Raw genomic sequence first — 19,137 nt, forward strand, 5'->3', positions numbered from 1 at the left:
ATATATAATGATATATATATAATGACATATAAATATGATATATATATAATTATATATATATAATGATATATATATAATGATATATAGATATGATATATATATATAATGATATATGTATATATATATATATATATATATATATATATATATATATATATATATATATAATGAATGTCGAATTAATTCGACCAAGCACATTAATACGTTGAGTGAAAATTGTCTACCCTATTTTGGCCGCAATTCAGATAATACCATCCTTATGCAGGATAATGCTCCACTTAACATAGCTGGCAATTTCAAGAGGTTTCTTGAAGAACATAATATTTTGTGTTTGAATTAACCTGCACAATCTCCAAACCTCAATCCTTTCAAAAACATATAGCATTACATCAAACAACAGCTATGCAATGATGCACTTCCAAGTTTGGAAGAATTTTGGACAACAATTAAAGAAAAGTGTGATGCCCTTTCACCAGAGTATTATCGCAGACTAATTCAATTGAACTCTCCCAAATTTACAGCCTTTAAGATTGCAGAAGAGCTTTTCTACCAAATATTAATTAATTTATTGTTTTCCTGTTATATTTGTGGTGTATTAATGTTTAAATATTACATTATTTTTGCCTTCGCGATTTGAAGTTAATTGTTTAAATTGACGTGAACACTAGGATATTTCAATTAAAAGTCAAATACGAACAGGTAAAATTATAGAGGATAAAAGGCAATTCAAATAAACAGTTACATCGAATATAATTTAAATTTGAGGGTTTTTTTTTAAATAACATGTGAGAACTTCCTTTTAGGCGGCGTTTTATAGGTAAACCTTTAGAATATGTATTTTTATTTGATTGAAATATTTAGTGAGTTATCAAACATCAGTAATTTATCGACAAAATATAGCAAAATACAGCTTTAATTATTTATATTCATCTAAACCCAAATAATAAGGAAGTAAAAAAGGGGAAATTAATTCATCAGCAGAATTGAAGAAACGAAGGTACTCACAAAGGATCACGAAAGAGAAATAAAATAGGATAGTTAATTAAGGCAACGAGAACAAGAAATACAGAATGATTAATGTCAATGTATTCAGAGTTAGTTTTAGATTAGGCACTTATTTTTGCGATAGTTTACGACAGTTTGCGATAGTTTACGACAGTTTGCGATAGTTTACGACAGTTTGCGATAGTTGCCGACAGTTTAAATTTGCGACGATTGAAGGCAGCGTCCGGTTTGGGACACTTAGCGGCTCGGAAGTCTCCTGAGAGAGGTCAGAGAGTCTCGACTCGATGTTGGATGAGAGTAAATCGGGCCAAGAAGAATATCGATGGGAACTGACGCGATCAGACTGAAAGGGATGTACAACGTTTGAAATTTATTTTCTACGATATACGACACTATCACACACATTTTACATTAAATATGTGTCGTTATCTATATGCGACGAAAGGCAAGGACTAAGCGAGTAAACCCCGACAAGAATCTGGCTGGGAGTCCCTATATGCGGATGGTAAAGTACTGCAACATCTTTCCTGTAACTCCTACAGCTGCAAAAGCTCCGACCGTATTGACTTGCCTTTCCGACGCACTTTGCCTGCAACACAAATACGGGAGTACGGGAGGCCCTGATAATTGAGTAAACTTATATCACTTAATCACCAACCCAGGCCTAAATTCGGAGAGCCAATTCCAGCTTCGAACTGTAAAGTCACAAAAGTTGCTACAGAGTGCACCAGACTAGATGAATAATGTCATGGTCTTTTAAGACGGAAGTTTCGACGATTAGCATTTGATAGCTTCCGTACATTTATGTCTGATCTACCTCTGCATTCCATGTTTAAAACGGATGTGTCCTTTGTAGTATCAGACCTGACCGAATTGTTAATTGTAGGTATATACCGATTCATACCATCAAAATATTCCAACAAAAACCTAACAGCCAGCCATGGTTTTCCCCAGAATGTGCTGCTGCCATCGCGCACAGAAATCACTTTTTCCATAGCTACTAACGTAATAGATAGACTGAGACGAAAGCTGCTTTCAGGACTGCCAACACCCACTGTAAAAGAGTAATAAAAATGCAAGAGAGCTATATGCTCAGTCCATTAAATCCAAAGTAGCTGAGAAGCGGCTTGGTTCCCACCAGTTTTGGCAAATAGCAAATAGGATCCTGAACAGAAGAGTGCGTTCTATCCCATCCATCATCATTGGAACTGAGAGAATCTCGTCAGCATATGAAAAAAGCCAAACTATTTACCAAGAACTTTGCAGCTAATTCTACCCTATGCGACGAAGGTCATCAACTCCCCGTATTTCCTCCTATAACAGACAACACGATATGCAACATACAGATATCGGTGCGTAAGGTTGCCAAGTTAATCAAGAACCTTGATTCAAGTAAAGAAAGTGGCCATGACGGCATTCCAATTATTGTGTTGAAAAAGCCTCAACCAGAACTTTACACCATACTTACAAAACTGTTTAAGCGTTGTCGTAAGGAGAATTGTTTGCCAACACGTTGGAAACCCCCATAAGTATGCCCTGTATTAAATAATTTAGGTGAGAGGTCATCTTCCTCTCGGTACAGACCAAAAATGTCTCATGTGTTCCATGAGTAAGTTGCTGGAATCCATATGATAGACATTTCACAAGATCAGTATCGTTTCAAGCTTGACCCTTCAGACGAAAAATACCGAAAAATTAGCCAAAAGCATTTATTTCATCACCCTCAACTGGGCACTTTTCTACGGAAGGGGTTGCTTTTTCTCCGATATTTTCGAAAGTCATTCCCTCTTTTCGATTGTCTAGCCTTAATTAAAACCTACGTTACTCCCGGTTTTGCGGTGGTCGTAACAGCAAAGACGTCACGTTTTTTTCTCATTCTTTTCCTCCTTCACGGTACGGTTCAGGCTTGTCATCCTACTACCATTTTTTTTTTGCTCAACATACACCTCCAAACACCCGGGAAACGCCGGGCTGAAATGCTAGTATATATATATATATATATATATATATATATATATATATATATATATATATATATAAATTCTGAATTAATGATGTAGAATTAAAACAATTTTTTAAAAATTAATTATTTTTACTCCTTTGTTTATTTTACATAAGTCAATTCAGCATTTTCATTCATATTATTACTCTATCTAGCATATTTCGATTTCTTTATCTGCTTATAATTGTCATATAAATATTTCTAATAATATTTATTTGGACTTCTCAATATTATACAATCTGTTATTCTTTAGAATTGCATTTAATATATATATATATATATATATATATATATATATATATATATGAAATGACTGAAACTACTGTCAACAATTTTCCCCACTCTTTATCTGTGCCTAAATCCAAACGTATATTCCATGAGCAAAGCGTCTTTCTTAGAAGCGCACGCCAGTGGAACTCTCTGCTGCTTGCTTGTTTCCCACCTCACTACAACTTGGACGGCTTCAAGTCCAATATAAACAAACTCCTGACACACCGCCCCCTTAAGTAAGACACTCTATCAAAAACCCCAATACTACTGATTACTACAACACTATCTCATTGATTACTGTACACGCAATAACCCTTATCCCGGAGTTGCCTTCAGGCCTTGATAAGTGGTGACCTCCATGTAAAAAAAAATATACATATTATTTGAATTTCGTTTAGTATATCATCTTCAAAAGGTCATGCAGAGAAAGTATTATAATAATCAACACAAAAACTCATTCAACGAAATTAAAATATGTTTCTTGAAAACGAAACATTAACTAAGATATGCAGGTTATTTACACTTTTTTAAAAAAAAATTTCTTCCTTTGAAGATTGTAATGCTGGGTATGAGGCAGTCAAACCAGCTGTCAACATTGTCCTGCTTTTTTATTGAAACCAACCGAGAGCTCTTTTTAGTATCCTCGCTGTTCCCTTAAGTGCAATTGTCTGAATCTCTTTTGCACTTGGTTCACCAGGAATATTAGTTAAGTAGGACTTCAGGTTCTTCTTCATAAGTCCTACACTATAATACAGCGTAATGTGATCATAAACAGTAAACGTTGCATTCATCACATGTAAAGAATTAGAGTAAAACATTGGGACTAAACTATCTTCATTATTCACATGTAAAAAATATAGTGCACGCTATTTAAATGATCAAAGTTCATGGTGTTATTCGCAAAAACATGACACATTTACATTTATCAAAACAACAATGAACTTAAATCCACCCAAAACCAAATACAATACTGAAAACATAAAACAAACGTTTCATTTATTAAAATAATGTTCTTTAGTATATAAATTTGTATGATTGTGATAGTCTATAATAATCGTTAATTATTGAAATATATCTTATTGTTATTATTCCTATGATTTGCGTATATACTTTGTCCTGTTGTATATCTTTATATAGTACACGCATTTAGTGACGTCATCAAATGATGTTTATTAATCTGTATATTATCTACCTACGTTAGTGTCATGCTATATATAAGCATTATATATATATATATATATATATATATATATATATATATATATATATATATATATGCAGTCATCCACATACATTACTGTTTTGCTGTTTTACAGCTTATCAGTGCGGCTAGACAGGCAACTACCTGAAGCAAGGATCAGAGTCGACCGCCCAAAATGACAGTCAAGGTTCTCACCATTGTGCTATACGACTAATGCTGTAAGGGCATTGAATTAACGATGTTTTGACATTGTCCAAATGCCCCCGCTCGATTTGTTTACACAAAAAGCGTCGCATAATACGCTAATGGCAGTTTGTATATAATTTACTGATATGCTACACCTAAGATAGGGAGCATTATAGTCATCCACATAGAGTACTGTTTCGCTGTTTCACAGCTCATCAGTGCAGCTAGACAGGCAACTGCCTCAAGCCAGGATCGAAACCTGACCGCCCAAATGATTGCGCTATATAGTTGATGCTGAGTGTGTAATGAGTTAACGATGTTTTTACATCGTGCAAATTCCTCTGACTGGTTTGTTTACACAAAGAGGATCGCTAAATACGCTTATGGCAGGTTTGTATAGCATTTCTCGATATGTTCAACCCAAGATAGGGAGCATTATATATATATATATATATATATATATATATATATATATATATATACATACATATATATTTATATATTTATATATTTATATATATATATGTATATATATACACCCACATATATATACACACACACATATATATATATAATCCCACACACATATATATATACACACATATATATATACCCATATATATATATATATACACACACATATATATGCGCACACACACATATATATATACACACGCATATATATATATGTATACACATATATATACACATATATACACATATATATACACATATATATATATATATACGCACACATATATATATATATATCTAACTGTTTATTCATCTATCATTCCTCACCTCATAATAATAAAAGGAGATAAAATAAGGTCTAACAAAATTATCTCCCCCTTTCCTCACACAATAGGTCACATGAATTTTTACTGCGATACTATCAGTGTAAAGAATGAAAAAAAGCCGAATAATAATAATAATAATAATAATAAAAATATTAATAATAAATTATACAATATATATATATATATATATATATATATATATATATATATATATATATATATAGCCAATGTTTACAAAAATAGAAAAGTAAATAAGTAAATAAAATAAAATTCCCCCCAGTTTCATACGATTAAACTAACCACACCTTTCTGCGGTCCTGACCTCTTTCTGCAGTCCTGTCTCTTCGCTTCCGCCATCTTGAATATACTTTTGTTTTCTTTTTTTTTTAAAGGGGAGGTACCTTTCTCGCGAAACTACTCAAAGTTCCATACCACCAACAGAGTTTATATACACCGGACATACCAACAACCTGGTTACAAAATAATTATGTAACGAGGTGAGGAATGATAGATGAATAAACAGTTAGACATTTCTCTACTCAAACATACCCGTCTATTTGTTTGTTTGTTTTTCCTTTCTTTACTCTCATGATTCCGGTCATTTTCGCATTGTTTTTTGGCTTTTAAAACTTCCATATATTCTTTTACCAACAATTCTTCAGGCAAACTACCACCTAATCTTATATATATATATATATATATATATATATATATATATATATATATAAATACATAAATATATATATATATATATCGCGATCATCAAAGGAAGCCTTATAATTTATGATTAAAAGCGTTTTAAAATAAAGAAAAAGAGGTGAAGAGGAGAGGAGAAGTTTTGCCCTCGGCTTCTCAAAGTTGTATCGAGTGATTTTTATTTTTAAAAAGGGTGCAATCGAAAATATGTACAATCAAAAATAAAATTACGTTGCGTTACGTTATGTATGGGGCAAAAATGGGAGAAAGCGATTATAATAAAGCAGCATTATATTACTCGAAAATTCTAGACCCTAATCACGCTCAAACCCAAGATGCATTTCACCTGTTTACAGAGAGAACTGAACGCGAACAGTTTTCAAGGTTTTTAAATGGAATAATGTGTGATCACGACAGGGTATTGAAAATAAATTCGTGCTAAAACGGGACATACCAACAGGCGTACTTGCTAACTTATACGGGTCTTAAAACACTGACCATCTCATTAAAAACTCGTCATGTGCAGTTAGACACGCACACATGCTTAAAGAATTTTCTTTTTTATAAATTGAAATACGTATTTATTTTAGATTTAAAATCCCTCGTCAGAGAAAGAGTTCTTTTTAATTGATCTTTTTTCTCTTTTCTTTTTTTTTTCTCGGAGTAAATTATCCATCATCGTGTTATTTCCTCGAGGTTGTGTTTGCTAACTGCACGTAGTATTAAACCGAAAACGTGTATATTCACCAAAATCCGATGAGAAGTCGTGGCCATATAAGACTCATGAAAAAAATAAACATGGTAATTAGTAGAACCAAAAATACGAGGGCATTTCACAAGTAATTTATCCTACTTATTCATTCCGCATGAATGAATCAGACAGAAACGATTGGAAACGACATTATTATGATGACTATTATGATTCAAATATCTGTTACGAGGGGTATTTCTTAATTATTATTATTCCGCCAAAAGGAACAAGAGGCGATTGCAAATTGCATTGTATTAATAACTGAAATTATAAGCATTCTGTTACAGATATTGATAGTGTGACATTAAGAAAGTGACAACTGTCATGGAAGCGCAATAGTGTGACATTAAGAAAGCGACAACTGTCATGGAAGCGCAACAATGCGTAATTTAATTCATGGCTAAAGTGCATTGAGAACGATGGTGACAATGTTGAACAATATATTTTGGCGTACAAAAAGTTGCCATTTACAATAGCATCACTCTCTTCTTCGTAACACTTTAAATATTTTTGTTAAAACATACGACTATTTACTTTTGCGACAATTCTGGTACGGACGCCCATTCACAGTTGCCCTAAATGGTTGGCAAACATTAAATTGAAGATGGTAGTGACTGTGTAGTATGCAGAGAGATGAGTAGAACGATGTTTGTTCACATTACTCTTGAACTTCTGCATATCAGTACAGTTGGGAAAGCAGTATCCCAGAAGGGAGTTCCAAAGACCTACAGTTCTGGGGAAGAAACTATTGGAGTAAAAGGCTTTCTTACACCTAGGGATCTCTACTGTAAAGGGGTGGAACTTAGTTGCTTGTCGGGTTTGTCGAGGGTAGTCCCTTCGAGGAGGTACAAGTGCTTGCAGTTCGACAGAGCATTCACCATTAAAGTATTTGCACAACAGGCAGAGGGATGCAAGATCTCGTCGATGGGACAGAGGCCGAAGCCTAGATGACAGTTCAGGACCTATCAGGTTGGCAACTCTCTTTTGAACCCTTTTCTAGGAGTAAGAGACAAGCAGCAGATGCACCAGCCCAAATGTGACAACAGTACTCCATACATGGTCGAATAGTAGCCTTATAGAGGTACAGGATACTTTCAGGCGTAAGTAATTTTCTAGCACGGGAGAGGGAGTTCACCTTCTTTGCAGCAGCCTTGGCAATGCACTCAATGTATATATTCTAGCCCATGTTCCCTGTAAACGTTAGGCAGAGGAGTTTAAAAGAAGTACTTGCAGGCAATGAGAAAACTCACTTTTTCGTAACTATTCATTGTTTAATTAAACACATAGGATGCTTTCCATCTGGAGCGGCCTTTCTATATAGAACATAACACAAAAGACAACAAATGGAGATTGTGATAATACGTCAATCCGATTGCCCTACGTGCAACACTCAAGCACAACCGCCAAGTCAAATAGTCCGCTGGTCTTTGTAATAAATGGAAGGGTTCATCATTATCCCTAGGTTGAGACATGTTTTTATTTATTACATTTTCACCCCAAACAAGTTTTAACGCCACTTTGATCTAGGGGGCTACTAACTGGTTCATAAGTTGCAGGGATACTATGTAGGAAGTTGAGCATGACGATTTCTGTTTTCATTGCATTTGAATTTCTGTATGTCAGTACAGTTGGGGAAGCAGAAAGCCAGAAAGTTTCCAGACTTTTAAGTATTTGCACTTTTCTTGACGCATAAACCGCTCGTGAGCTTTGAAGTAAGCTACCCCGGCTTCAATGTATTTGTTATTCCGTTCCTGAAAGCTCGGGAATGCTCCGTAGAAATCTTTTTGGGCGCGTAGATGATCCTCGTCAAGGACTCTTCCATTTCCTTAATTGTATAAAAACGACAGACTCTAAGGTTTTTCTTGAGTCTGGGGAATAAGAAAAGAATTTATTTACCGCTAATTTATTATTCGACAGGAATACAAGAATTTAATGTTTTTCTATTACTTGTCCAATAACTAATTTCTTGTAAATGTTTTAATTTACTGGATTTTGTTTCAAATTATCATTTATACTATTTCGCTTTCTCGTAGAGCTTCTTCATGAGATTGTCTTATATATTTTTTATACAATGCGTATATGAACATATGAAATTATAAAAGTATTCCAATATATATATATATATATATATATATATATATATATATATATATTGAGTAAAATGAAAATGCTTCATGATTTTTTAATTGAAAATCAGTTTCAAAAGAAAAAAAACTTTTGTTTTTTTATTTGACACTGATTTTCAATTAGAAAATTATGAATCAGTTTACTCAATATTAAAATGGCTCAGGGATATCCATACCTATCGAGCTTATTATATATCTACATTATAACGAGCAAGTTTTTTTTTCTTTTAATAGTATTAGTACATTTACTAATACATTAAAGTAAACTCTTCTTTTTAGACTCTAGGTCTAATTCCCCCAAATTTATATATATATATATATATATATATATATATATATATATATATATATATATATATATATGCGTGTGTGGGGATGGGGGTGTTTTCTTTTTATCATAATTTGTGACCACATTTTCAGTACAGTATAATACTAAAATATTTAATGCTACATTTTGCTTCCTGGCTTGAAAATGTATTAAAGCATTTCGGCTTAGTCTGGCTCACAACCAAAACACATTTCAATAAGGAAACGCAATGATTCTTCATCCAATAAAAGATTTAATCCGCATTTCTTTACTTGCTCTTTCGATTCACTATAGTGAGGCAATGCCTTTTATCATTGTTATCTGCAGAGTTCAATCCAGTAGGTTGCAATCTCCTTTTGCTAATAAATTGCCATTATTTTAATCCGGAAGTAATGCTTCAAATAGTCTGCACGGACAATCTGTAAGATTAAGCATTCTAGAATTAAGAACAATACGGGTGAACAAACTTCCGCCAAACTTCAATCCTAAACTTAGATCCACATCACTAATTTTTGGTTTATATTATCCTTCTGTTTTACGGCATATCAACACTTTCCGAATATTTCTGAATTAAATGTTTCGAATAGAAATTTTACTCTATAACATAGGTTGTAGTATTAGTAATATTAAGTGGCAAGAGTTTTATATATGTTCTTATAAAAACGTTTCTTTCCAAAGTTTTAAAAGTTGTCTTAAATATTTGATATTGAATATATATATATATATATATACATATATATATATATATGTATATATATGTATATATATTATTATTATTATTATTTATAAAATATATATGGCGATTAAGCTACACTGAATATTCTGCGTTTCATCCAACTATAGGATTCGTCAGGCTTATTGCAGAATATTCAGTGTAGCTTAATCGCCATATATATTTTATAAATAATAACTAGCTCTACCTACGTATTGAGCACTTTTGAAGTAAATACTTAAAGTTTACGCATAAATGTATACTTTCGTATATTAAATTTGTGAATAAATGAAGTAGTTATATATATATATATATATATATATATTAAGAAATTCGTTTCTTATCGTTGAGCACTTTTCGTTGAATTAAAAAAGTCGGTCAACTTAGCTCTTATGCATAGATCATCGTATAACGATTAGATCACTCTCTGACTGACGTGAATGAACATTTAAAATTAAAATGTTTAAATTCGACGTTATTTCACGCGGTTAATGGTAGCCGAATGGATTAGGTCTTCGCTAAACCGAGCCAGAGATGTCTCGTGATGCGGGGTTCGAATCGTTCGACTGGTATTAATCGTGACACCCTGCACTGAAGATTCCCGAAAGGATGAAACACTAGTGTCTGTAGGTATTTAATAATTATAGTAAAAAAATAATTATATATATATATATATATATTACATATATATATATATATGTGTGTGTGTGTGTGTGTGTGTGTGTGTGTTTGTGGCTTCATAAGGAACAAAACCTGAATAAAAGATTTATCACACGCGGTATTACGATTGTGACGAGCCGCAGGTAAACGGAAAAATGAACGTCAACCGAACGCTTGCGTCTACACGATTCAGCACAGAAAATACTGTCAATACGATCCGTTACAGTGCTAAATACTTCCGTCACCAAACTCGGCAATGTCTTGAACAATTCTGTCGCTACGACGTGGCATATATATATATATATATATATATATATATATATATATATATATATATATTAATAACATCTAGAACCTTAATCGTTATAAAACACATTTTATCTCATCATTCTCATGTGTAAAACACATTTTGTCTAATCATTCTCATGCTCGACAAGATTTTTTTTTTATCTTTACTTGATATTTTTATATTGATTTTTTTAAATATTGTAACATTATTTTTTTGATTTAATGTTAATTGGTGAACAATTCAAGTTAATTCTAATAAAAACTAAAAAAAAATTGGTTCATAACAAAAAATAAAAGGGAAAACATAATTCTCTTTCTTTCCTGTTCACTTATTTACTTCTTTCTTTCTCATACATATTCTATCTAAAGTACTGAACACAGTTCAATTTAACATAAAACTAAACAAGGTGAAATGATATATTTAAATACATATGTATGTATAGTATTGAGAACATTTTGATTCCAAGCTTATTCTATTATTAAACGAACCTGTTAGTCTTAGAAATTGAGCATTATTTTAAGTAGCATATACTATTTACCGCGTTTAGACAATATTTATAATTTATAGCTCCATAGTTTTTGCAGATTATAAATAGCAAACAAGTATTAAAACGGTGTGCTTTTAAAAACTTATTTATTTATCTCTCATTATCTTTAGAATTTATTTATCTTAAACGCAGATTAATCTACTAAATTTAGGAAAATACAATTAAAAAATGACACTTTTATACGTGGATTGTCTGGCGAAGGGTAAAATATCCAATAACGGTAAAATCCAAAAAAGTTGATTAAGTTTCCATTTCAACAAGTAAAATCCTATGGAATCGCGTAATTGGAAGATGATCCAAAGTAACCTATTCACCTGAAATCATCTTTTTCTTCTCAATATCCCCCCTCCTTCACTATTTGTTGCCAAGTAAGATCCATGACTTATTGTAGTTACATCAAATACTTTGGCAAGCAAAATCCGATCCCGCATTTTGCTAAATCCTACCCTGATGAGAAAGAAAGTATTTCTTCGAAACTCCGCAGATTAAGGACTATCCACTTATTTTGTGCTTCCTTTTAAAAATAAAAATATGGTTTTAACTCTTTCTCAAAGTGATTTAGCAAGTTTTATTAACTACTTGTCCTTAAAAGCTGAACGTGTGTGTGTGTGTGTGTGTGTGTGTGTGTGTGTGTGTCTGGTCACGAATAGGCTCCTATATGGTTGACTATTAAAAAAAAACTGATTACATATAATGATAATGTGTCGAGGATCAGGAATGGGTATGTTTGATCTGGCAGAACGGTGGTTCATAAAAATTGTGGGATCTGCGTTCGCGCCTGGCCCCCAAAGTATGGAAATAAAAAATGAAAAAAAAGTTTACAAGGGGTTTTGATATAGATGTACATAAGAATGCTTTGATAAGTATGTTTCAACTTAAATAAGGATGGTATAAAAAGATTGTGGGGTTGCGTTCGCGCCTGTACTCCATGAAAATATGGCACAAGCTTTAACAAAGACTTTTCATATCTATTTGCGTAATTATAGTTTGATAATTATGTTTCAGTTTGAAGAAATATGGTACAATAAAATTACTGAGTGTTCGTTCCCGCCTGACCTTCATAGAATGTAAATATGTCACAAAGTATAACAAGGTTTTTTAAAAGGGGTGAGGATCCACAATAACACCTAAACTTTAATCTTAATTTACGTTAGATTTTATTCATTTTTTTTAAATGAATCATATTGTGTCGAATAAATTCACCTCATAAATTCACGTTCTTATTAAAGTGAAAGAAAAAAAAAGTCGGAACTTTAGACAATTCTCGTCACAAATTTTGCATATATCTGTTTTTTTCCATCTCCACTTGCACGTGGCACCCTTTCGAAAATAGATAAATAGATGAATAATAAAAAATAAGAACTTTACTTGTTATAGTGTCAAAAGAAGGACAAAATCCTGCTCACGTGATTACGTGTCTTTTTAAAAACATTTACATAATCTTTTTATTTTTATTTATATATCTGTTTAAGCTTTTTTGTCAGTGTACTAGAAGGAATTACGTTGGTTACAACCCTTTCTGCGTATTCTTTACATTACAATAGTACAACCCTGAATCCTACGGCGCAATACTGCACCGTTTAATACTGTAAAACTGAAACGAAGCTGTACTGCTTGAAAAGGGCGCCATTTTCTTCTTATTCATATTTATATCTATTCTTTGCCTTAAATACTAAAGCAATTACGTGCTTACTTTTTTTAACATTCGATTTTGCTGTTTCGGATCATTTTACTAAAGTAAGTAAAGCTTCATTATTTTTCAAAACTGTTTTTGTTTCTTTGTTTTTCGATATTTCTTCGATATTATTTAGTAAGAGTGTTTAGCAGAAAAGCCAACAAACGACTACCCGAAAAAATAAATATACAAGAAATAAATGTTATCATAGTCAATAAAAGTTCAGTTCATGTTGTTTTGTTTTGAAATAGTTTTTAATGCTTTTTACTTGAAATAATTTCAGCGAACCGAAATTAAAACGAAATTTGAAGAGATAACTACTTGAATGAAATTTCATATAAACTACACATGCAATTATCGAATATTCCTCAAGCACAAAATAACGGAAAACATTAAAATATGTTTATAAATATTCCTTACGTTGACACAGAATGCTCACGTGCCCCTCCTACAAATTGAAAACGGGGCTCTCCATTTCAAAGTCGCTGCCGTTTTGATCTTTTTTAAACCGGTTCGTGAATTAAAAAAAAATACAAACTACATAAAAATACAAACATAAATTTTCTATCATAAGAACAACTTTTATTGATTATGGTAACATTTATTTCTTGCATATTTATATTATTATATATATAACATTTTCTATTTGTAAGGAAACACCATTTTGTTGGTCACCATTGGCTACGAATGGAAACAAAGTTGATATAAAAAATATATTTTCGCGAAAATTATCTTTACTTTCATCATATTTTGCTTAGGGTAAAATTTTTGCATATCAAACCCTATCTCTTTACAACCCCCTTCTTTTCATAACCTATCATACTTTCATCAATCACAGCCCATTTTCTGTAGGCTGCTTTTGAACCCAGTCAACGACGGGTACTTCTGCTAGTATATATATATATATATATATATATATATATATATATATATTATGTGTGTGTGTTTATATATAGAGTAATAGTGTTCCTCTTTTAGTCTGTTAGTTTGATAAACGATCTCTACTAAATTACTTTGTCCATCGTTGACCTTTAGACTAAAAACTTGATATATAGTAGATTTGAACTTGTGGAACAATTTGTATTAATTTCTTAGGCAAGGAAAGATTAAAAAATTTGAACATAGGAGGTATAATTTGACTAAAAGTGTACAATCTACGCGTGCACGAATATATATTTTTAGCATAAAATAAGTTTTCTTTAAAAAATCTGATATCCCTCTGTCGTTAGCACAGATGGTAGATAAGGTTGGTTTTGATGTCGATTCTCGCTGAGGGCACACTATGTGTTTTTTTTAAACTTTTACAACTGCTACAAAGAATTACAGGGTGGTCAAAAAGTCAGGTAACATTTTAAAGAAAAACGATATTAGCAATACACGTATATTTAAGTACCATACATTGAAATATAAAATGAAACAAACATGACATATGTTTATTTTGTTAATTGTCGTCCATTTCTCTCTATCAATCGCTGGAAGCGATTAACCACTGATTGTGTAACACGTGTAATCATGTCAGCTGATATCCGCGCAATCTCCTCTTCAATAAATAACTTTAAAGACGCTATTGTATCAGGCTTCTTGCCATAAACGCTATCCTTTACATAGCCCCAAAGCCAGAAATCAGGAGGGGTAGTTTATATATTACACTCAAATATTTAAACAAATAATATTAAACGAATAGAGATTATACTGGATCATATTGTTTTTTTCTACCTTTAACATGTTACCTGACTTTTTGACCACCCTGTATATAATAAACAATAGAATGCTTACACTTTAATAATAAATATGAAATCTGTATATAAAAATAAATAATAATGATGAAAATATAACATTTTAGCGTATTTTACGAACAGACAACACCGGACTGCTTGCTAGTTTAACAATATAACTATTTGATGAGTTTACGTAATTTATTTTTATTGTAAGACGTTTTATTTTTCGTCACGGATAAGATTTTTTTTTTCCTATCAAAAGAATTCAATACAAGTATATTCCTATTTTTTAATATAATTACTCGATTATTTTACGTGTAATTTTGTTGTGCGAAGTTTTTTTCCGTCTCAGGGACAGTTTTGATTACTTTTTTTTTCGTATTGGTAATAAACTTTCACAAGAAACATCCGTCTAGCTGAAAACACTATCAATAATTTCCCCCACTCTTTATCTGTGCCTAAACCTAAACGTAGATTCCATGAGCAAAGCTTCTTTATTAGAACTGCACGCCTATGGAATTGTCTTCCATTTTCCTGCTTTCCAGCTGATTACAATATGGTTGTCTTCAAGTCTAACATAAACAAGTTTTTGATTAGCCGTACCATATAAGTTAACAAATTTACCAAATTTCCATTACTAACGATTACTATATTGTCCAATTTCTACTGTAAACTCTTTAACCCTTATCCTCAAGTGGCCTTAAAGCCTTGATAAGTGGTGATGCCTATGTAAAAAATGTTCTGTACAAGTACCCTGTTTCCTTTTAAAAATGAAAACTACTCGGTGATTTTCCGTAATTGTTATTGTACAACTGTATTTTTCTTGTCATTGGTGAGTTTTTGGTTTGTATTTTTTCATATGGTTAGGATTATATACGATATCTTGTTTTCGTGTTTTATTTGCTGTACGACCTTTTCTGTCCGTCACGCTAAGTATTTGATTGTTTTATCATATCGTTAGAATTCTGTACACGGGCCTTATTTTTATACTCGAGAGTAACTAATCTTGCTTTTGGTAACGTTGTGTACCCTAATTTTATTTGTAAGAAAACCCCTTAAAAATTAAAACACAAAAAACATGTCTGTGAAAGTAGAAAAGCAACGTATCCGTCCTATGACACATAAGCAAGTAATAATATTCTCATCTGCAATGCGTCCATGTAAAAGATCACTAATCTACAAAACGAGGCCTCACGAGCACTAATAAAAACAAGTTTCTACCTTATTCCGATTCGGTTTTATCTGTGACAAAAAAAACTAACATCGTTCAAAGCAGACACACAGTTTTAATATCTATATAAACCTTTTTTCATTCTCTAGTAGTATATTCGTGTCTCTTATTATCTTTCTCTCTCAATATCTATTTCTCTTCCTACTTAAACAAAGCAATTAGCTCTTTGTATATAATTTCTTTAAAAGATCTTTAAAATTTCAAACAAAATCTGTTAAATTTCTCCTTTCAAATACAAAGTTTTTAAATACTGTAATAAAGACAAGTGTTTATTATAAAATAAAGATATATAATGTTTATCATTATTTTATATAAATTATAATTATGCATTACTTACTAGTGTACACACGCTTTACATATTTTCTTTCAAGCTAATTTTATTATGTATTTTGTATAAAATACATAAAAAGGAAGTCCAGTTATCGGACCATTTTTACATCAAACAGAGGTTTTCACCTAACACCAGTGCCGTCGTATTTCGAGTCAACCAAGATTCTGGTTCATCCATTCTTTCACATAACAATTTACAAAATAGCGTATATTCAGATTTTACTTTTTAATACAAAAAAAAAACAAAAAAAAAAACAGTTCTACGTGGAATTGTTATGACTGTTTCTTTTTATTTTCAACTATCAATTATATAAAAATATCGTAGCATCATTGTTGTTATTGTTCATTTTGTTGTTAATATTATTATACGTATTGAATTACATCTAACAATTTAATAAACATATATCGTAGCGTTATTATTATTATTATCATTATTATTATTATTATTATTATTATTAGTATTATTATTATTATAAGTAGTAGTAATATCCCTATAAAGTTACATTAAATTAGAATATCACATGAAAATAGCACTGTACATTTTCATCAATACAGCAGTAACAATCTAAAAAAACACTATTAAAAGCCTCTGACATGAATGACAGTCACCACTTTACAATGCAATGTCTACCATGGACAAGGGCGTCCGCAATTGAATGACAGTGCTCAACAGTTGAAGACAAGCAACTTGCCCGCCACTGCCCGCCAGTGCTCGCCCTTGTCCAAAAATTACAGTAACCAAAGTCGAGTTCATTTCGGAGAAGTCCAATGGATCTCAACACAGGTCATGACCGACAATTGCAGAGGAAGCCAATGCCCACCAATAAACGCAAAAAAAAAAAACTGTCTTAAATTCATTCCAGGACAGTACTACTCGTGGTCGCCAGTGACCGACACTGTATGTCGGGTACCGACACTGTATGCCGGTACCGACACTGTATGCCGGGTACCGACAGTGATAATTGTAACGGCAGCTGACGTCTACCTGTAAATGCAAGTAAACGCTAGTAAACCTTTCAGTACCGCACTAATTATCAATGAACCTGAGACCCCACCATACATATCTAGTCACAACCAGTGGATTACATTAATCGACACTGCCAGACAGTTGAAAACACACGATTCCAGTTAGGAATATTCCAATAGAGGATTGCACTGATAGGTGTGTCAGAAACTTTGTGAAAAATATTGAATAATTCCACCCCTCTGTCTTTCCAAGCTTATACCTACTCGAAAAATGTAATTCAAACCCTCATTTTTTTTATTGTAGGAGCAAGGACCAAGGTTTTTATTAAAAAAAAAAAAACAAAAAAAAACAAACAACGTGTTTTTTTTTTAAATGGTTTTAAACTTCGGACTTTACAGGTAAATTTCTAAAAAAACACTACTTTTTTAAAATTTGAATATATTATTTATTGATCTTTTATCTTCAATTTGTGATATATAACACTTGGTGAGTAAATTAATTATTTACTTTTGATAGACATTTCAAAATGGGGGGCGTGACTTAATTCGACTACCTATCTTTCCAAGCTTATAATTACTCGAAAAATATAATTCAAACCCTATTTTTTTTCAATAAAAGGAGCAAGGAGCAAGGTATCATTTAAAAAAACGAAAAAAAACAACAACAACAACGTGGTTTAAAAAAGGGGGGGTTAAACTTCGGACTTTACAGGTAAATTTCTAAAAAAACACTACTTTTTAGTTTTAATATTTAATATATTATTTATTGATCTTTTATCTTTAATTTATGATGCATAAAACTTTGGTGAGTAAATTAATAATTTACTTTTTCATAGAAATTTCAAATTGGGGGAGGGCGTGAATTAAAAAAAAGTTTGTCTAAAATATTATATTCGGTTTATTGAAAAGAGCATAAAATTTCACATTGACCCTGAAAATATCGTAAAAATAGAATCAATAGAAAAATTTTGATAGATTTTTAAAGTTTAAAAATTGAAAAATACTGAGCTCGTAAAATTGAATTAATTTCATTACTGTTTTTATTTTAATAAAAAAATAATATTTCTATTTCTTTTTATACAACTTTAATAGTTTATTTTGGAAGTATAATCCATAAAGAAAATAAACAATCCACTTTATAAAGAGAAACTACAAGTTTTTTATATTTTATTCGCAGTTTCGTGTTAGGGGTGTCAAAAATTCCTATAAAAATTCCCATACACCTACTGCACTGATCATGGCCGGCAATAGGTCCCAGTTTAAAAGGCAGCAATTGTCCACGAGTAAACGTCAGTACCCGCTAATTTTAGCAAATAATCGCCACTAACCAGCAATGATAATAATCGTAGGCAGTGGCTTCTGATAGCCGACACTCCCTGAAAATTCTCTTGAATTTTCTTGAAGCCAGAAGATTTTATTTGGGTCAGGGTCACCAGTCTCATCTATTTTCCATGCCCGTAGTTTAATTTGTTTTCAATTTTCCGAATTTTTGTCATACTTTCACCGGGCGATGCCGGCGTATAGGTCCGACTAGTTAAACATATTTTGAAGAAATTAAGATTTGTTATATTACTGAATTTTACTAATATATATATATATATATATATATATATATATATATATATATATATATGTATGTATATGTATATATATTGTATTTCACTT

Source organism: Euprymna scolopes, chromosome 35 (assembly GCF_053919585.1).
Source record: "Euprymna scolopes isolate OS-2025 chromosome 35, ASM5391958v1, whole genome shotgun sequence".
NCBI classification, from domain to species: Eukaryota; Metazoa; Mollusca; class Cephalopoda; order Sepiida; family Sepiolidae; genus Euprymna; species Euprymna scolopes.